We start from the raw sequence: 21,502 nt of genomic DNA, 5'->3' as shown, positions 1-21,502 counted from the left end.
CATTTCCGTGAAACGTCACTACCAGCTGCGTCACTGTTCGTGGCGGTATAAGTCCTTGTGCGGAAGTGGGAGCCACATCGACCTGCATTTCATCTCCTTTTTCCACTTCCAACAGATCTTCAGGACTGGGCTTCGGCTTCCTGGCAGCGGGTGTTTCACAGGAAGAGTCCTCATCAACATTTTTTTCAGCGTCCTCTAGAGGACGCTTTTTATTGGGAATCTCGCTGTCACGGGACGGAATTTCAGCAGTTAATGCAGGTTTTAAAGACGGAAAGTATTAACATTAAGTGCAACGTTTTCAGAGGTAGTAACAGGAGCCACGACAGCCGCCGGCTCTGTTGTATTACTGACTGGCAACAAATCGCTGAGTGTTAATTTCCGGCGTTGCATAAGGTTATTTGTTAGCACAAAAACACGGCGAGGGCAGTCCTGACGGAGGTGACCAGACTCGTTACATACATGACATATAGGGGGTTGCCCTGAGTACATAACATGCGCCTTTTGCCCGTCAACAAAGATGTGGGAGGGAATGTTTGCCTTCACTTCCATTTCCACGGAGCGAATGCCGTTAAAGCACTGCAGCTTGAAATGCGAAGCCCACCTTTCGTTGACTATTTGCTTGACAACCCCAGACTTTGAAAGGCCATCTTTAATTTTCGAGTTGTCCACTTCTATGGGAATATTCAAAACCCTAACATTCCTAATTACAGACTCGGAATTCCGGAGTTTTACAGTACTTTTAGCGCCACCACGGTGTATAAATTCCGTTTCATAATCAAATTTTTCCAGAAAGCGGTCTACACTCACGGAATCGTTAAACTTTACAAAAATGCAGTATTCATCAGAGTCTAGCTGCATGGTACGGACAGATTCAGAATGAAGGCCAATTACCTCGGTAATCCAGTCGTGTATTTCAAGTGCAGAGGGCTGTACTCGACGGGTGTACTTGTCGAAGGTGAAAATCACGGTGATTTTTCTCTCGGAGTTTGCCATGGTGTTCTGCAGCGAAGAAATCTCGGACAACGCCTAAATCCCAGCGGCACTACGTAGAAAGACGACACGAACGAAGACCAAATGCTCAATTGATTACGCTTAATTCAGGTGCAAAGCGCCAATAAACGATCACGAAACACGAAAACACTGGCGTAAACACTGAACGTTCACGGAGTAAACTTGAGGAGCGTGCGACCGCTGCGACAGATAAAGCCAGACTATTGAGCTACCCAAGCACGACTCACGCACCGTCCTCACAGCTTTACTTCTGCCGGTACCTCGTCTCCTTCCTTCCAGACTTTACAGAAGCTCTCCTGCGAACCTGCAGAAACATCCCCCAGGCTGTGGATAAGCCATGTCTCTGCGATATCCTTTCTTTCAGGAGTGCTAGTTCTGCAGGTTCGCAGGAGAGCTTCTGTAAAGTTTGGAAGGTAGGAGACGAGTTACTGGCTGAAGTAAAGCTGTGAGGACGGGGCGTGAGTCGTGCTTGGGTAGCTCAGTTGGTAGAGCACTTGTCCCGAATGGCTCAAATGGTTCAAATGGCTCTGAGCACTATGGGACTTAACATCTTAGGTCATCAGTCCCCTAGAACTTAGAACTACTTAAACCTAACTAACCTAAGGACATCACACACAGCCATGCCCGAGGCAGGATTCGAACCTGCGACCGTAGCAGTTGCGCGGTTCCGGAATGAGCGCCTAGAACCGCGAGACCACCGCGGGCGGCACTTGTCCCAGTTCGAGTCTCGGTCCGGCACACAGTTTTAATCAGCCAGGAAGTTTCATATTAGCGCACACTCCACTGTAGAATGAAAATTTCATTCTAGAAAATATTTTCGCATTCAGAGGAGAAAGTTGGTGATTGGAACTTCGTAAGAAGGTAGCGTCGCAACGAAACGCCATTCTTTTAATGATGTCCAAATCCTGTATTATTTCAGTGACACTCACTCCCTTATTTTGCGATAATACAAAATGTGCTGCCCTTCTTTGAACTTCTTCGACGTACTTCATCAGTCCTATCTGGTAAGGAGGAGGAGGACATTGGTGTTTAACGTCCCGTCGACAACGAGGTCATTAGAGACGGAGCACAAGCTCGGATTAGGGAAGGATGGGGAAGGAAGTCGGCCGTGCCCTTTCAAAGGAACCATCCCGGCATTTGCCTGGAGTGATCTAGGGAAATCACGGAAAACCTAAATCAGGATGGCCGGACGCGGGATTGAACCGTTGTCCTCCCGAATGCGAATCTGGTAAGGATCCCACACCGCGCAGCAGTATTCTAAAAGAGGACGGACAAGCGTAGTGTAGGCAGTCTCCTTAGTACATCTGTCACATTTTCTAAGTGTCTTGCCAATAAAACGCAGTCTTTGGTTAGCCTTCCCCACAACATTTTCTATGTGTTCCTTCCAGTTTAAGTTGATCGTAATTGTAATTCCTAGATATTTAGTTGAATTTGCAGCCTTTAGATTTGACTGATTAATTGTGTAACCGAAGTTTAACGAATTCATTTTAGCACCCATGTGGATGACTTCACACTTTTCGTTAAGTAGGCTCAACTCCCAGTTTTCGCACCATTCAGATATCTTTTCTGAATCATTTTGCAATTAGTTTTGATCTCCTGGTGACTTTCTTAGTCGATAAACGCCAGCGTCATCTGCAAACAACCTAAGACGGCTGCTCAGATTGTCATCGTTCATATAGATAAGGAACAGCAAAGGGCCTATAACGCTACCTTAGGGAACGCCAGAAATCACTTCTGTTTTACGCGATGACTTTCCGTCAACTACTACGAACTGTGACCTCTCTGATAGGAAGTCACAAATCCAGTCACATAAGTGTGACGATATTCCATAAGCATGCAATTTCACTACAAGCCGCTTGTATGGTACAGCGTCAAAAGCCTTCCGTATATCTAGAAATACGGAATCGATCTGAAATCCCTTGTCAATAGCACTCAACACTTCTGAGAATAAAGAGCTAGCGTGGTGTTTCACACGAACGATGTTACTAAACACATGTTGCCTGTCTGTCAATAGACCGTTTACTTCGAGGTAGTTCATTATGTTCGAACACAATATATGTTCCAGAATCGACGTTAATGTTATGGGCCTGTAATTAAATGGATTACTCCCACTACCTTGCTTGAATATTGGTGTGACATGTGCAACTTTCCAGTCTTTGGGTACTGATCTTTCGCCGAGCAACGGTTGTGTATGATTATTAAGTATGGAATTAAGTATTGAGCTAATGCATCAGAATATTCTGAAAGGAACCTGATCGGTATAAGGTCTGGACCAGAAGACTTGATTTTATTAAGTGATTTAAGTTGCTTCACTACTGCGAGGACATTTACTTCTACGTTACTCATATTGGCAGCTGTTCTAGTTTCCAATTGAGGAATATTTACTTCGTCCCGTTTTGTGAAGGCATTTCGGATGGCTATGTTACGTAAATCTGCTTTGGCAGCACAGTCTTCGATGGTATCTCCATTGCTATCGCGCAGAGAAGGCATTGATTGTTTCTTGCCGCGAACATACTTCACATACGACCAGAATCTCTTTGGATTTTTGCCGGGTTTGGAGACAAAGTTTCACTGTGGAAACTGTTAGGAGCATCTCCCATTGAAGTCAGTGCTAAATTTCGAGCTTGTGTAAAAGATCGCTGATCTTGGTGGTTTCACATCTGTTTAAATTTGGCATGTTTCCTTCGTTGTTTCTGCAACAATGTTCTGATACGTTTTGTGTACCGCGGAGGATCAGCTCCGTCGTTTGTTAATTTGGCTCTGAGGACCATGCGACTTAACTTCTGAGGTCATCAGTCGCCTAGAACTTAGAACTAAGTAAACCTAACTAACCTAAAGACATCACACACATCCATGCCCGAGGCAGGATTCGAACCTGCGACGGTAGCGGTCGCGCGGTTCCAGACTGAAGCGCCCAGAACCGCTCGGACACACTGGCCGGCGTTTGTTAGTTTATTTGGTATAAATCTCTCAACTGCTGCCGATACTATTTCTTTGAATTCAAGCCACATCTCGTCTACACTTATATTATTAATTTTGAAGGAGTGGAGATTGTCTCTCAGGCAGGCGTCAAGTGAATTTTTATCTGCCTTCTTTAATAGGTATATTTTTCGTTTATTTTTGGAGGATTTGGGGGTTAAAGAATTCAGTCTCACTACGACAACCGCATATTCACTAATCCCTGTATCGGTTTTGATGCTCGTTATTGACTCAGGATTATTTGTTGCTAAGAGGTTAAGCGTGGTTTCATAACCGTTTACTATTCGTGTGGGCACATGAACTAACTCCTCGAAATAATTTTCAGAGAATGCGTTTAGCACAATTTCGTATGATGTTTTATGCGTATCTCCGGAATTAAACATGTATTTTCGCCAACACATCGAGGGCAAATTAAAGTCACCACCAACTACAATCGTATGAGTCGAGTACATGTTTGAAATCAAACTCAAGTTTTATTTGAATCTTTCAGCAACTGTATCATCTGAATACGGAAGTCGGTAAAAGTATCAAATTATCATTTTATACCGGTTGCCAACAGTAACCTCTGCCCATACTAACTAACAGGAACTACCTACTTTAATTTCGTGACAAGATGAACTACTTCTAACAGCAACAAACTCGCCACCGCCAATGTGTTTAGCCTGTCCTTTCGGAACACCGTTAGGTTCTTCGCAAAAATTTCGGTTGAGCTTTTATCCGGGTTTAGCCAGCTTTCAGTGCCTAAAACGATTTGAGCATCAGTACTTTCTATATGCGCTTGGAGCTCTGGTACTTTCCCAACACGTCTACGACAATTTACAACTGTTATACCGATGGTTCCTGTGTCGACGTTCTTCCTGTGTTCGGCCTGCACTCTTTGTGACTGAAGCCCTTCTTGTGTTTTCCCGAGACCCTCTAACCTAAAAAACCGTCCAGTTTATGCCACACAGATCATGCTACCCGTGTAGCCGCCTCCTGCGTGTTGTGGACACCTGACCTATTCAGCGGAACCCGAAACTCAACCACCCTTTGGCGCACGTCGAGGAATCTGGATCCTAGACGGTCACAGAACCGTCTGAGCCGCAATCGGTCCTGTCGACTATGCTGCAAATGATCAGCTCTGCTTTCATCTCGCAAGCAAGATTGGCAGTCTTTACCACTTCTATTAGTCACTCGAAACCAGAGAGAATCTCTTCTTAGACACACATCACTGGTACCGACGTGAGCAACCATCCGCAGGTGGCAGCCCCCTGTACTCTTCATGGAAACCGGGAGGACCCTTTCCACATCTGGAATGACTCCACCCGGTATGCACACGGAGAGCACACTGGTTTTCTTTCCCTTCTTGCCAGCCATGTCCCTAAGGGGCCCCATAACGCGCCTAGTTCAAATAGTGTGTAAGCCTAGGGACCGATGACTTGCGGGCTTTCAAAATAATTAATGAAATGAAATGATGTTGGTGGCCCTCAAGTACATACCCTCTGTCTCAGAGCTGTAATATTAAAAGTCTTAGCTGGTTTCATTGTCTAGGGGCTGGGATACGCAGTTGCCGCATTACAGGCCAAATACTGCTGAGTCTACAGTATACGATAAGAATACACACATAAATCGAATGGTCGAAGGTTTGTCACTTGGAAATTGCGAATTATGAAACTAACATATCAAGTTTTAGGTGATTCAACCTAGAAAGATATATGTATATATGAAAATGCTATCTTTGGACACAGAAAACTGAAGCACTGATAACACATTACTTCTCACTATTAAAAGACAATATCTAATTAAAAATTCTTAAGACCAATTGTGTTCACGGTTGTTGGCCTTATTGACAAGAAATTCAAATTATTTGTCGGCAGAAGGCCCCAATAGTAATAACTCAGAAAACAATTCAGACGGCTGAAGGCCGGGATAGCAATTTTTGAGAAGCAATTAAACTTCTTCGAGAGATATTGAAAGAACAATTATCAACATTTCAGTGTTAAGATATTTAGTCTAATTAAAATTTCTTAAGTTACACTTACGGCTGAAAGCCTTATTAACAAGAAATTCAAACTCTTTGTAGGCTGAAGGCCCAAACAGTAATAATTCAAGATTAAAATATTTAAAAAAATCGTCACAATCTGTCAAAATCAAGAGAGAAGTGGGCCTCAAACAGTGCTCCAAGGATCGACCTGGAAATGTCACTCAACTTCGTAAACGATGGGCAACTAAGAGTTGTATTCACTTAACCGGATGGCAACTCAAACTAGTGACAGTTTAAATGCAGACCAACACTCTTGCAAAATCTACCTAATGTCTGATAACCAAAACAGTGATGTAATAACCCAGACAAAGCGGAACCGGCGGGCAGCACTGCGTCTTCAGATTCCAGTGTTTAGAACATCCAGAAGCAGAAGAAACTACTATGACCAAAATAGTCCAAAAGAAACAAAATATGGGAACCACAATGAAGGAGGCTGTCGAACTACGCGCCTTACCAGACAGCAGCGGCAAGGTGAGGAATGGCACATTGCCGTGAAAATATGCTAACCTCCAGGGCAGGTAACTGGGGCGTTAGCGGCCACTAGGCAGAAAAATACCGCTGGTTGAACTTCACCAATAATAGCACAAGGAATTCAGTGAATAATAATAAGAAGTGGACAACGGCTAATTAATTTCACCAACTCCAAATACTCCACTCATTGCTCTTCGTTTCTATGACCCTACGAGCAGCAACGTTCGAACAAACAGCGTGATCTCAAATAGTGGAGGTTTCACTACTGGGTTAATGTCCATTCAACTGAAATGTCCTGGGTCCGCTGGACAATGAGTTTGTGGCCCTCGCAACTACAACCTCTCGATCTGGCAGTGCCTGCATGCTGCCAGTAGTCCTGGCATGTCCTCACACTGCAGGACCTCACTGCTGCTCCATCCCAAGCGAACTCCCTGACACACTGCAACACAGAAAAGACTTTACATCCCTCCACAGATAGTACCACGGTACTGGATATCGATAACCACTGCTTCTACCACTCGTGGACAGACAGCGCTAGTAAACGTAGTGGCGCCAGTAAACACAAGAAGAAAACGAGACGCTACTATCCCTATTACAGCAAGCCAACCTACCAACGGGACCAACGCAAGCTGCAACACGTCTCAATCACTATCATGAAACAAAATTTGTTGAAAATCTGTAACTTCTGGATTGTGTGTATCCCGAATTTCATTTGAGCCCAAGTCCAGACAAACAATAGACCTGTAAACATTCTATACTTGCAAAACAAAATAAAAATAAAAAAAAGTAGTTGAGAACATTGTAAAGGAACGAGGAATTCTAGAACGTAAACGCTGGTGCTGGATCGAAGAGATGCAGTACCAGTTTCTATTGTGTAAGTGCACAACAATAATTTGCGCTTCACATACAGAATGCTTGAATGCAAAAGACAGAGAGGCATTACATTGAGGAAAATTCAATAAATCAAGAATAGTTATGGGGATGCTGGCGTGGTACCTTTGCGACCTGTCGCTCCTCTGTAGCTAAGGTATTGCTCTTGAGGAAGTAAACACACTATTGCCTGTAGAGAATGCTCGAGTCAGGGGAATAGACGATAGTGGGTAAATAACACAGCAGCTGTTGAGATGTAGGCACAGAAACACTACCTAGTGGATCCGTGCTATCCAGCGCCAGCATCAGAATCTAGCTTCTCTGTTAATTAACGGAAACGGCGGAGAGTATTGGATTTTTTTCTTAACATTATTTCTCAGCACAACCTACGCTGAAAGCTTCTCAGACTGTTTAAATGGCTGTTAGCACTATGGGACTTAACATCTGATGTCATCAGTCGCCGAGAACTTAAGAACTGCTGAAACGTAACTAACCTAAGGACATCACACACATCCATGCCCGAGGCAGGATTCGAACTTGCGACCGTAGTGGTCGCGCGATTCGAGACTGAAGCGCCTAGAACCGCTGGGCCACGCCAGGCCGACTCTCAGACTGTTTCTGACCAGCTTTTATACATGTCAGCATACTGCAGCCAGAGAGAGGAGTCGAAAGGCTCATTTCACAGTAGACCCATGCTTTCCCATCTGCTGTGCACTAGGTCAAGATTGCGTGGGTGTCAGTTGCGTTCTACCCACTACGTTCTATTACAACAGCCTCCATTAATTTAATGTTCATTGCCACAAAGAAGTATAGCACGTGAAGACGTGCATTTACGAATCCATGTTACTTCAATCTCAAAATTTATACTGTAGCCGCTGATCGCTACGAGTCACCCGCGAGCGTAAGTTATCAGTAATGGAAAACACAATACAACATTCCCCTCTCATATCTAACGCCGCATTGGCCGCGCTACTTACCCCTCTGTGCCTGAGGTAAGAGGCCTACTTCTCTTAGCTCGCGCCCGAATTCACCAAAGTCAACTTAAATAAAGCTCATATTAAAATATTAGTCTCTTAAAATTAACTTTTTTTTATTTTTTTTTATTTCTTGTTACTGAGCAGGAAAGCTACTCGATCTTAGCTCGATTTTCTCCTCTGGCGATCGTAACTGTCAGTCGTAATCACTGAACAACAAACAACATCGCGACACGTTCCGCCTACAGTCCGTCTGCGTACAAAGCTACGTTTGCTGCAGCTGGCGTGGTCTAGCGGCTGGCTCCAGAGCCTATAAATTCGACGCCACACGAGTTCAATCCTCAATTTGTTTCTCACGACACCGTCTACAGCCTATCGAAGTTTGCCGATATCCGTTCATAGCACGCTTTATGTGCTCACTAAGATAATTCTTGTCATTGAACTCCACGTATACTTACTACCACAAATCTCAAACGAGTAACAACTTGCTCTCATGTGTGTTCCGACTTGTCGGCATATATAATGTACGCATTGTAGAACTACTGATACAAATTCATGTTGAATACAATAATATCGGCTTTATATGCACTGAAGAATATCACGACTGACTCACAGACTGGCGGCACGCAGTGATTTCGAGAGGCGAAGCAGAGAACCCCCTGAATGAAATCTGACACTTGTGCGGCAAATGTTTCCAATGTTCATAAAATGTTTCAGTTTTTTGCCGTGCTGAAACTCTCCGAGAGTGCCGAGGTTAGAGAACGTTCATTAATTATGTGAGATCAAAATGGAGGTAGAGATACGGCAAATTCTTAACAAGTCTCATTTAAAGGGAAAGGTTGGGACAATGGAAACCTTACATCAACTTTTTATTTCAGAGGACGTATATTGTTATATAACATAAAATTTAGTTTCATATAATTAAGTGCCCACCAATCTTTAGAAGTTCTTAAAGGTAGTTAACGTTTTCCGATTCTGACCTTAGTTAGTAGATGCGTGTTATTATAAAGCAGGATGAGAAACGCGAGCCGCACCAATGGGCTACTACATTCAGCAACATGTCGCTCGCAGGTCTCAGTTTGACAATAAATGTCTTAATCTGTCATTTTCGTGGTCAGTTTTTGTGCCGTCTCTGTGCCTGCGTCCTTGGCGGGAGCATGTATTGCCACGCACTCGTTACGACCTGTTAAAATCTTGCCCTAGCCTCAGACTTCCTATTACCTGTATTCGTGAAGCGACAACGTCCTACTGTTTTTGTAACTATTGCATCACATATGAAGTCTAGAATCATGTTGTTGTGAAATGTACACTGATGACGTTTTCGTGTTTTTGCGGCAAGTACGGATTTTTCCCACCAGAAACGGCCACTGCTCATGAAAATAATTGTACTGTGCGCTGCAGTCAGTGGGCGAAGGGCGCGAATTTATAATAGCGTGTTCTGCCGCCAAGAACAGGAGCGGCGCTGTGCATTGTTCAAGGCAGCGTCGCAGGCCGGCCTACGGCTGCCCTGCCCCTAGTTCCGTAGCCAAATTGAAATTTACGCCCCCTAATGAGGGGGTGATACTGTGCATGCAGCGGAGCGCGAGCTGCTTGCGAACTTGGCTGCCGGAAAGACGGCCGAGGAATGTGGATGCGGTCCGCCCGCGAGGAGCCGCTGCGGGCGCCGCGATACATTCCAATTAGCGTCGTGCAGGTTGGCAGCACTGTGTGTAGACCACGCCAGCCAGCACCGCAGTGTTGGCGGCTCCGTTTCTGCTGGGTGTACGCTGTTGGTGCAGCAGTGCCAACTTGTATGACCACAAAAGTCTCTGTACCAAGTGAGAGTAGGCGCTACAATAAGGCCTGGTGTAACACACAAATAAGAAACTAACAGGAACTTTCACTCGGAGTGTGTGACTTTTTTTGAAACTTACAAACAGATTAAAACAGTGCCGGACTGGGGCACGAACCTGAAGCCTTCATAGTGTGAGCAACTATCTTGCAGACTACGCTGTCTGGGTACGACACACGACCCATACTTACAGTTTCGTTCTTATAGTACCTTTCTGCTACTTTCGGAATTTCAGACAAGTTCTTTGCCATTGCTTCCTGGAGTAATACACCTGCAAGAGAGGATGTGTATGGTATGTGGGAGATATTTATTGAAGTACCACTCAAAGGCGAAGATTCTGCCAGTTCCACTACGTCAGCTGGTGGAACTGCTGCTCTGAGAATGGGTTGTTAGTTGTGCATGGATGGCTTAGTTGCTACTTTACAGCCCATTAAAGCAAGACAAGCCCCTCGTACAGTTTTAATCCATCACGTACTTTCAAGAAACAATCATTTTTCACCACAGTCCAAAAAGGTGAGGAATTTGCAGAAATATATATTGTGAATTTACCTTGAAAGGTGCCTGTGTATTTGGTAGTTTCATTTCTTCTATTTTGTTTCTATATTTATCTTTGCTATTCTCTTATGCGAGTCTGCTATAATCAGTTATGATTAATCGATACAAGCACTGCAGTGTTTGTTGCACAGTTACTGCAGTGACTCTAAATCTTTGGGTGATTTCGAGAGGTTAGTCTAGTCAAGTGGCTCCCAACGTGAGGGTAATTACCCCCTGAGGGGTAGACTGAAATTTTCTGAGGGGTAAAAAGTAAACGATTCGATTCCGTTTCAGTCATGAAACTAAATTATTTTCAAAATATCATTACTATTATCACAATTTTGAAAGACTCTGACACTGATTATGTAAGTTATCAATAAAAACTTTCTCTCAATTAGTAGCATTAATGCAGTGGCGGTTACAGGTTCCTCACATTGTCCACCACCAAGACACACATGTTGCGCTTTGTTCCATACATTGCTGACGATAAAAGTGTGGTAAAATGCTAAATATTTTAATAAAATGTCTTATCTAAGTTGTAGATAGTACCTCCAGTAGTCCAGAAATAGCTTCATTACTCGCTTCGAAACAGATAAATGAATTAATTGACACCATGAGACAGCAGTAACTACATAATGGCTACTATAGTGCTGTAGACAGTTTCATTGTTATTATTATTACTAGTTACGCAGAAAGTAGTAATAGCTTCAAGTCGTCCAGTTGAAACTTCTTTATTTAAATGAGTGTGCCTATACTTAAATTGCTGAATGACTGAGAAGATGAAACTTCTACGTTATTTGATTCTGAAACAGCTGAGTAACACTGAGCGTACTGCACCTACATTCTCTTTACTTTTTCTTATAATGTCAACACTGACCCACAATATTCCAGCGCAATGAAATCTGACTGTTCAAAAAAAATTACAACCTGACTTCAAATAATTAATACAAAAGAATGGCCCTATTTAAGAAGCAATCCTTACAATAACGTATACATTTTATTAAGCACTTACCTCACAAAAATCTTCATTACGCAGACTACTGCAATACAGCGAGAGTCAATACTGCCAATAAATAAAAATTCTAACTACTAAAGCCACTAACTACTAATAGGCTTGTGGTTAGAAAAGGAAAAATTTTGTTGCAAACCAAATAATGTATTTTTTTACCTTAATAATTTGACATCCGGTTCAGACACGAATATAAATCGTCATTGACATCTAGTACAAAGGTATATGATCATAAGTAATATTCAATCTCCAAGTCGAACATGTACAGATCGTTAGCCTACGCTAACACCTCAGACCTCTACCCTCCATCAGTGCTAACTTCTCACATTTAACATCCATCCCTGCCCGGCTGTTCACCTCCAACTGCCCAACACTACTTCCATCTGCTGGCGACTAACTTCCACCTGCCCAACAGTACTGGCGATTAACTTCCAACAACGAGTCCAACCAGCGACAGAGTCTCTTACAAAGAAAGCGCAGACAGAGATGCAATGCAAAGCGCTACACAGCACTGCCAACACAGAATCAGCCCAGTTACACAGTTTCTGCCATTTCAGAAGTAAGCAGTGCAGCAATGAAGTGATTTACAAAAAGTAAATATATTGGACACATCTGAACTTGTTTGAGTTTGAATTTAAATAGGTTTGATTGTGCAGGTCAAGGAAGTGTCGTAATGGATAGGGGTAATACAGCGAACCATGTTTCGTAAGAAGTGTGTGCCCTGTAGATAGATAGCTATCATTTCTGAGAAGGATTGTGGGTAGCACTTGCGATGCAGTACGAATTCCCTCGTCATTCATTCTAACCCCCCCCCCCCCCCCCCCCCCCACACACACACAAACTAGATATCACTCATATTTCATCATTTAACATTATAAAAGTGTTCCAAGAAAAGTCTTTCATTCTGCATTTTAGTTAGGTGCTAAAGTTGATAACGTGGGGGAGGGGGCGGGTAACAGATGGCTGAGGGGGCGGGGGTGCTAGCTGATATCTGATTGCACTCAGGGATAATGATCTAAGAAAGGTTGGTAACCACTGTTCTAGTCTGTGCTGTATTCTGATGATGAGAGAAACAATGCTGTTGTCTGTTGGAGATCCGTACTGCCTCGAAAATTGGGTGAGACTATAGCAATTTATTTGCCTGCTGAAACTCTTTGAGAGTGCCGAGGTTAGGGAATGTTCACTAATTATATGAGCTCAAACTGGGGGTAGAGATCCGGCAAAATTTCAAGTCTCACTTAAAGGGCAGAATGGGGACAATAGAAATCTCACATCAACTTTTTAATTCGGGGCACATAGTCTATTATGTAGGACACATTTTCGTTTCATATAATTAAGTGCCCACCAAGCTTGAATTGAATTGAATGCTTTACATGTGTGCATACCCGGGAGTCTCCTATTTGAAACATGTGCTGCACAAGTGTCAGATTTAATTCTGGGGGTCCCTGCTGCACCTGTCGAAATCAATGCGTGCCTGTCTGTGAGTCAGTCGTGATATTCTGCAGTTTTTATGAGACAGATATTATTGTATTCAAAATGAATTAGTCTAGGACCACTCGGCCACCGCGGCCGGCAAGTAGTTGCTCCTTTGTGGTTTGTGGTAGCAAGTAAATCTGAAGTTCACCGACAAGAATTACCTCAGTGATCATATAAAGGGTGTTACAAAACGACACCGGCAAATTTCGATGGGTTGTGGACGGTGTCGTGAGAAACAAACTGATGATCGAACCCGTGTAGCGTCGAATTTACAGGCGCTGGCGCCAGCTGCTAGACCACCTCAACGGCAGCAATCGTAGCTTTGTGCGCTGATGGTCTGTAGGCGGAACGTGTCGCGATGTTGTTTGTTGTTCAGTGATGACTGACTGCCACGATCGCTAGTGGAAAAGATCGAACTAGCGGCATCGTAAACATACCTCGTCTCCTTTGAATTCAATGCTCCGTTGCCTCAGAGGACGACAGTTTCGGAAACGGGTTTCAGTCTGCAGTTTGATGTAAGCACATAAAACTGCATCCAATCACTTTTTTGAAATAGTTATTTATTAATTCCATGAAACGGTTTTCGAACATTTTCAGCCTACTCTGCAGATGGGATACAGGAAGCTAATAGCAATTTGAGGCATAATGCTGGGTGCTGGCTCTGTGACAGAAAGATGGAACACTCTTTAATGCATCGCTATGAGTATTGTTTACCTGCCGTTCTGCATCCAAAATTTAGTTCTATACGTAATGCGACAGTATGGTTTGCTTTCGTTGTTAGTATTCATCTGTCTGTTTCCATTGTGATGGCTAGTTGGTACCACATCAATCACTTTTAGAGAATATGTGGGCATAAACACTCTGGGTACGAATCTTTGCCAGCATCCGGCATATGCTATACAGCTGTTACTTACTGTAAAGATCTTGGCACAAAGATCTGACACACGGCAACTTTAGTCAGAGATATTATTTGTCTTTCTTTGCATACATTAAAGTCGATGTATGGGCAAATACTTCAATTAAAATTGGAGATCTTAATTGTTTTTGTTTGCCCACACATACATTAAAGTAACGTGTTTTTAGTAACGTGTTAGAAACACCGTTCGATGCACTTTATACACTGGTGTCCAAAATTAAAGCAACAAACAGAATTTTTGCGAGATTGCGTTAATTTTGCCATAAAACGGCATAAACAGGTGATAGTGAAGTAGAAACAATCTACAGGAAACACATCGCAAACAACTACAACATGCGTAACGGTAGACAAAAATGTTCTTCGTTTTTTACAAATTAACGGATTTGCACACACATTCCGACAACTGACTAATGTGCTCAGTATTGGGTGTGACCACCTCTGGCACTAATACACGACTGACAATGGCGGGACGTGCAGCGAATGTCATCAATCGCATGTTAAGCTATTATGTCCATTCTTCACGCAGAGCTGCTCACAAGTCTTGGGAAGTGGTTGGTAGATGCTGAAGTGATGCAATCTGTGTCCGCAGTGCATCCCAGATACACTCTATGGGATTAAAATCGGAAGCGCGAGTAGGTCATGCCATGCGTGCATTATCTTCTGTTTCCAAGAACACATATACCACCCGTGCTTTATGAGGTCGGGTATTATTGTCCATCAGAGCAAAGTCCGGGCCCACAGCACCTTGAAACACACTTGAGATCTCGTCACGATACCTGATAGCAGCTAAACCGTACCGATTCACCCGCACAATTGCATGAAGAGCTGTTCGGGTGGTCGCCATAACCCTACGCACACCCTTTGGGACCCTCCTCGATATAGGTCTCTTTGCACAATGTTTGGGTCCAGAAATCGTATTCCGTGTTCCCTTGAGAAGCGAATCTGTCGAAAATCACTGTCAGACCAAATAGGGACTCATCTGTGGAAAGAAAACTGGACCGCTGTTCGACTGCGCAGGCAGCATGTTGACGACTTCGCTCTACCCGTTCCCCTCCTCGCTAGAACGCGTCCTGTGGATCCTGCGAGGTCAGATGCCAGTTGTCGTGCAGTACTAAGGCGGTACTGTTATAAGCTTACAGCCAAATAACGGTATCTCTTTCTGATGTCATACGTGGTCGGCCCAGCCCTGGTCTTTGGGATAAACTGTCGCCACACCTGAGAAACAACAGAACGATTCATTTTAAGCCATCGGGCCACATCAGTGTGCGACTGTCCTGCTCCCATTCTTCCTATGACCTCCACCGCAGAGAATCTGGTAGGCATCTTCTCTGTGCCATATTGAACCGTCTGACTGTACACAGCGATTGTGGGTGTGGGACTACCCGACAAACACTATCCCGTTTGACGGGTGCCCTGATGTCATCGCTGGCGTTGTGTCCGTTGACCGGAATGCCATTCCCCGTGCAGAACACGATCGTACGGACATCTGTTGGCAGTTTGCATGATTATGTCGTGACTTAGACACAGGAAGTGGTAACAGCAGTTTGTTGCTCTAATTTTGGACACCAGTGCAAGTAGAACATGGATTTATTTAAGTGTTTTGATCAAAGTTTAAAACAAAAAAAAATAAATTTTACCTACATTTATCTGAAAGCAGGGTTAACCTCATGTGGGGGGGGGGGGGGGGGGGGGAGCCTTCCACATCTCATTAAGGTGATGAGGGTCAAAATGTTAAAGAATTAATAGACGTCGCCTTAGACTGGCATCGGTTAGTTGCTTAGTTGCTACTATTCCCCGGTTAGGCATGAGGCAATGTTCCGAGCATCGTATATTGGATGTCCTTGTGTTGCTTGTATTTAGTTACAAGAAAGCTGCTTATAGAACTGTAAATTACCTTTCCTCTTCGCATGTAGTAAACTCAATGTTGTTATCCTCACATGAAGCATAAAATAGATTTTTGGTTGTTGAAGGAGCATGAGTTGCGAACATGATATTTTGTTAGCTTGTCTCTAATGTGAATGTTGTACTTGTAGGCTTCAGTGTCTATGTCGGTTTGTAAGTTTGTTTATTTGTGTGCTGAGAGAAAACTAAAATCTGCATTGCTGTAAATGTTTCGCGATTAGAAGGGTTTTATTGATTGTTGCTGTTTGTCAAACACTGTGGTACATAATATTGTCGACTACTGTGATGTTATGTAGGAATGAGAATTTAGTTGCACACTCAGATGATTTAATCATTTTTGTACATCAAATTGGTGAAACAGGGTCATAGTGCAACTGCACGCTACAACCTGCAGGCTAACATACGTATCAGTTTGGTTTACTGTCATTGCAAGTCGGTACTCACTTCGCAGTGTACAAGATATGCAGGCTCCTTTCATTCTGTTGGACTGATTGCGTGAAAAAGCTCGCGCGCGAGTGTGTGTGTGTGATTATTTCCATTCGACTTTATGAGTCAGATAGCATTTCCAAATTGTTTCTCTAGGTCATTAGAATTCATGAAAGTGCATATCATGAAAGTGTCAGTCCTTGATTATCACTACTTATGTAAATAGTCTTCCTTTTCTAAACACACACATGTCTTTCAACCTTTGCTCTCTAATGTCACAGAATTTGACAATAGAACTATTGTTAGTGCTCCTGCTATATTAAATATGTCAGTTGCTGTGGACAAGATATATCATATGCCAGCAATGACGATAGCTGTATTTTGAAAAACTAAGCATCGTCGCCACCTGTAATTCACTATGGTTAATCAAAAGACAGGAATTAATTTCGTTCATCAAAATCGATGTTTTTCTTTCTTTATTTTTATTATAATCCTGGAACTGTGTCATTCATGATTTAAATAATGAATAATGAACCAGTTCCTTATTTTTTCTTGCTTAGCACAACGAGTTTCGAGAACTTATTGTCATTTTAAAGGGTATTTACTTACATAATTTTTTGTGCTGTTTTCATGTGTGATTACGTACCTGTGCTGATGTTACTGACAATCCTGTTAACTGCTTAATTTTTATTTGACTCTACGTCTTTCACAATAAAACTTGTGTCGTCTGAAAAGAGAAATCTTCTTTAGTCGTTTGTCATGTTTAATGAAAGATCGCTAATATATATTCAGAGAAGCAAAGGATATTATAGAAATAAATTTTTTTACTTTCCATTGAGAATGTAGAAAAGTTTATGCCAGTTTTGGCAACCGTTAGTGAGTTGTTTTAGTCGTTTCATAACCTTCAAACGAGTTAGTTTTCTGTATTGTCCAGTAGTTAACACCTTAAAAAATCGAAATTACTTCTTTGCTCCTCTGGAAGTTCTGGAAAACTACTGCAGATACAACTCAGGGACTTGTTTTATCAGATTCACCAGATCAATAAAAAAAACGGAAATTGTGCTTTACTTTAACCTCGTACAGTTTCGCTTCAGCTTCACATGAGCGAAGTTGCTAAATTTCAGGCAAAATCTTTTATTAGCCGCAACTGCGTAACTAACCTTTCGAAGACCTGTATTTATATGAACTTTTGTCTTTAATTTTACTTGTAGAATAACATACTGAAATATTTGCATATCTTCATGTACTGGGTGATCAAAAAGTCAGTATAAATTTGAAAACTGAATAAATCACGGAATAACGTAGATAGAGAGGTACAAATTGACACACATGCTTGGAATGACATGGGGTTTCATTAGAACCAAAAAAATACAAAAGTTCAAAAAATGTCCGACAGATGGCGCTTCATCTGATCAAAATAGCAATAATTAGCATAACAAAGTAAGACAAAGCAAAGATGATGTTCTTTACAGGAAATGCTCAATATATCCACCATCATTCCTCAATAATAGCTGTAGTCAAGGAATAATGTTGTGAACAGCACTGTAAAGCATGTCCGGAGTTATGGTGAGGCATTGGCGTCGGATGTTGTCTTTCAGCATGCCTAGAGATGTTGGTCGATCACGATACGCTTGCGACTTCAGGTAACCCCAAAGCCAATAATCGCACGGACTGCGGTCTGGGGACCTGGGAGGCCAAGCACGACGAAAGTGGCGGCTGAGCACACGATCATCACCAAACGACGCGCGCATGAGATCTTTCACGCGTCTAGCAATACTTTTTTTTAACTCTAATAAAACCCCACGTCATTCCAAGCATGTGTGTCAATTTTTACCTCTCTATCCACATTATTCCGTGGTTTATTAAGTTTTCAAATTTGTACTGACTTTTTGATCACCCGGTGTATCATATAGGGAAAAGAAATGTACTCGGAACAAAACCCTGTGGCACTACCAAATTTACATGACCACAGACAGATTCAAGACCAAGAGATAAAAACGGCAATCCAGCTGATAATGGACATAGGACAGTGGAGAATTTGAAGGAGTAGCTTTGAGGTGTACTCGTATAAATGAAGACAATAGTACTAGCTCAGGATCAGACATTTATGCAGGAATAGACTTCTGACTTTTGATCAAAATTGGTCTTTTTCAAATAGGGGAAATCCAAGTTTGCGCTTTACGCAAACAGCTAATCTTTCTAATGCCTAAACATGTTTTATCACCTTTGGTCATCGCCAGTGGGTAGGTTGATTCAGTTCTATAAAGAGGAAGCATTTTAAGCAATAATTATTACACCGGACATTAATCTAAGAATTAAATTTAGTACACATTGTAAAGAAGCACACTGTTAAGTTAAAAACCTGAAATTCTTAAAATACATTGTTTGCATAAATTCCCATACCGCCACTGTTTGCATAATAGCCAAACCTACATTCTCCTTATTTAGTATACAAACATACCTGCTGCTTGAGCTTCAAAACTTAATTAACGATGAGTTTCTTGTTTACAATTTTCTTGCAAAAGAACTTGTAATTTTTATATCAGTACATTCAGGTCTATACAGTTTTCCGAATATACGAATCGTATCAGCTTTCGCTTGGTTACTAGGGCGTACATAATAGATAGCAACATGCTGAATCTGATATTTCTTTTTCGGGAAATAGTCATCGTTGTGGTATCTTGAGGACTACAGGACTCATCCTGAACGCTCGGAAAATTACTGCAGCGTGCTTGGGGAAAGGATGCGACTGATATTGCTGATTGTAGACATCTAAATTTCTAAAGCCTCTCGTTACTGGAGGTAAAAATAGTTTCTAAGGCACCCGAAAGAAGTACCAAACATTAATAATAAGCCTGACCGACAATTCTCCAATTTATTACAGCATCGCTTTACTACGACATCATATCGACATTTTATGTAAACAGGCGTTTCCATTAATACGTCACTTCGCACTGACTTTCTGATGAACATGCGTGTACATGAAACACTGACGTGGTATACAAAATAATGAAACAGGTGGGCTGCTTGTCAGTATTACGAGTACTGTTTACTAAACGTTCAAAGTGCTTCACGCACAAGTTGTGCCGTATTTACAATGCTGCAGCAGGAAATTCTGTAGCTGCTTTCAGCAAATAAAATTTCTGTGCCTGAGGGGAGCCGAGCGACGTGGTGCAAGTGATTAGCACACTGGACTCGCGTTCTGGAGGACGACGGTTAAAACCATCGTCAGGTCATCCTGATTTAGGTTACCCGTAACATCTCTAAATCGCTCCAGGCAAATTCCGGGATGGTTCCTTCTAAAGGGCACAGTCGACTTTCTTCCCTATCTTTCTCTAATCCGATGGGACCGATGACATCGCCATTTGGTCCCTTCTTCCAAATCAATCAACCAACAAACCCACCCGAGGGTCCTCCTGAGGTCGAAGAGGTTGTAAGTCACGGAACTGAAGAAAACGCCAATAAATAATCGAACCACACTCCATGCATTTAGTCCGGACCGCACTGCATACTCTCTTCCACACAAATTTTCTGCGTCTTTTTGCAGAGGAGACTCAGCTGTTGGCAATTCAGAATAATGCAGCAGAGATTAACTTTTAAGTTTTCCAATAATCAGTTTTAGTATGGTGGAGGTATGTATAACGTGAGGAGCAATACACGGAAGTTTCTGAAACCAACTCTCTACTCAAGGGACAGCATTTTCAGACCGCTCTGCCGAGATGAGGTCGCGTCGTAAAGTGTCCGTGGACGAAAACACTTTTAATCTTACCACTTTATTTCGTATCTCTTTTCTTACCTACATAATAGCTTGAAAGTTTTTAGAATGTTACAGAGTTCTTCTCTCTATATATATTTTTTAGCTTAAGGTCACGAATATAGCATCATTACGCGTCTGATCCGTTTAAAAAGAAAAAAAAGTGGTATAATAAAATACTAAGCAAATAAATCAGAGCATCCAAGTTCTATGCGCAATTTCATGTGAATGAATACGTTACGTACTAACTGTTCAACTTAGTAGATCTGGAGAGTCCAATGACCCCACCCCTCTTTCACTACACTACCTCCAATTCTTTGTTGATTCTTAGGAAATATGAAAATATCTAAAATGATCTCTTATGTGTAATACAATAAGTTGATCTACAGAAAGTAAACCTTGTGAGCTTTTAGGTATTAGGGAAAATAAGAGGGAGGGGAAGTCACTGCAATGCCTCGCATTACAAGTATAGCACATGAAAATGATTATTGAAACTAACGAGGTAAGTAAATGGTTGCAAGCAGTGTGTAGCCTTGATTGGTTTCCTGAAGCATTCAGGTAACTCATTATCGATGCGCATGTACCCTTAGCTGTAAAATCCGTTAATCCCAGAAACACTATACAAATGCATATAAGACAAACACAGTCGGTAAATATCACTTTCCCACAATAGAACATACTAGAATATTACAATTACTATGAACAAAACACTGGTGCATTCACAAATAAAAACTATAAACTATCAATACATAGATCATGTGAACAATTAATTATTTGTTGTTACTCTTTATCACTTCCTCAGTAACAATACTTCTACAAATAGCAGCACGTGCAACATTTTGTAAAAAGAATAACAGTTGTGTTACTGGGGAAAGCAACATTAACTTCAGCTTTAAGTGCCTTTGACAACTGCAAAAGGAACCAAATGTATCCGAAATTCCGTTTGTGTTACAACTTGCAATGTAAGTCTAAATTACGTCAGTGTTAGTCTCAGGTCGACATACATTAATATCCAGTCCAATGTCAAACCAAATAACTTGCAGTTACTAGAAATTTGGGTTGAATCTTTTGGATGTAAGAAATAAGGGACATTTACTTAAAAATCAGGTATTTTTCACAAAAAAGGGTCAGTTCATAAATACTTAGAAATCAAATGTTACATACCAATTCCAACTGCATTACAATTAGTTTCATTTAACAGAATGATATAATTACTGAAATTCACAAAATAAACTAACTTACATACTTTTAACAGTAAATAAATTAGATATGAGAATACATGCAGAAAAACTTTAATAGAACTACCTTATTTTCTCCATCCGCACC

This window comes from Schistocerca serialis, chromosome 7, assembly GCF_023864345.2.
Source record: "Schistocerca serialis cubense isolate TAMUIC-IGC-003099 chromosome 7, iqSchSeri2.2, whole genome shotgun sequence".
Taxonomy (NCBI): domain Eukaryota; kingdom Metazoa; phylum Arthropoda; class Insecta; order Orthoptera; family Acrididae; genus Schistocerca; species Schistocerca serialis.
The sequence above is the reverse complement of the archived record's forward strand: the minus strand, read 5'-3'. Positions refer to the sequence as shown.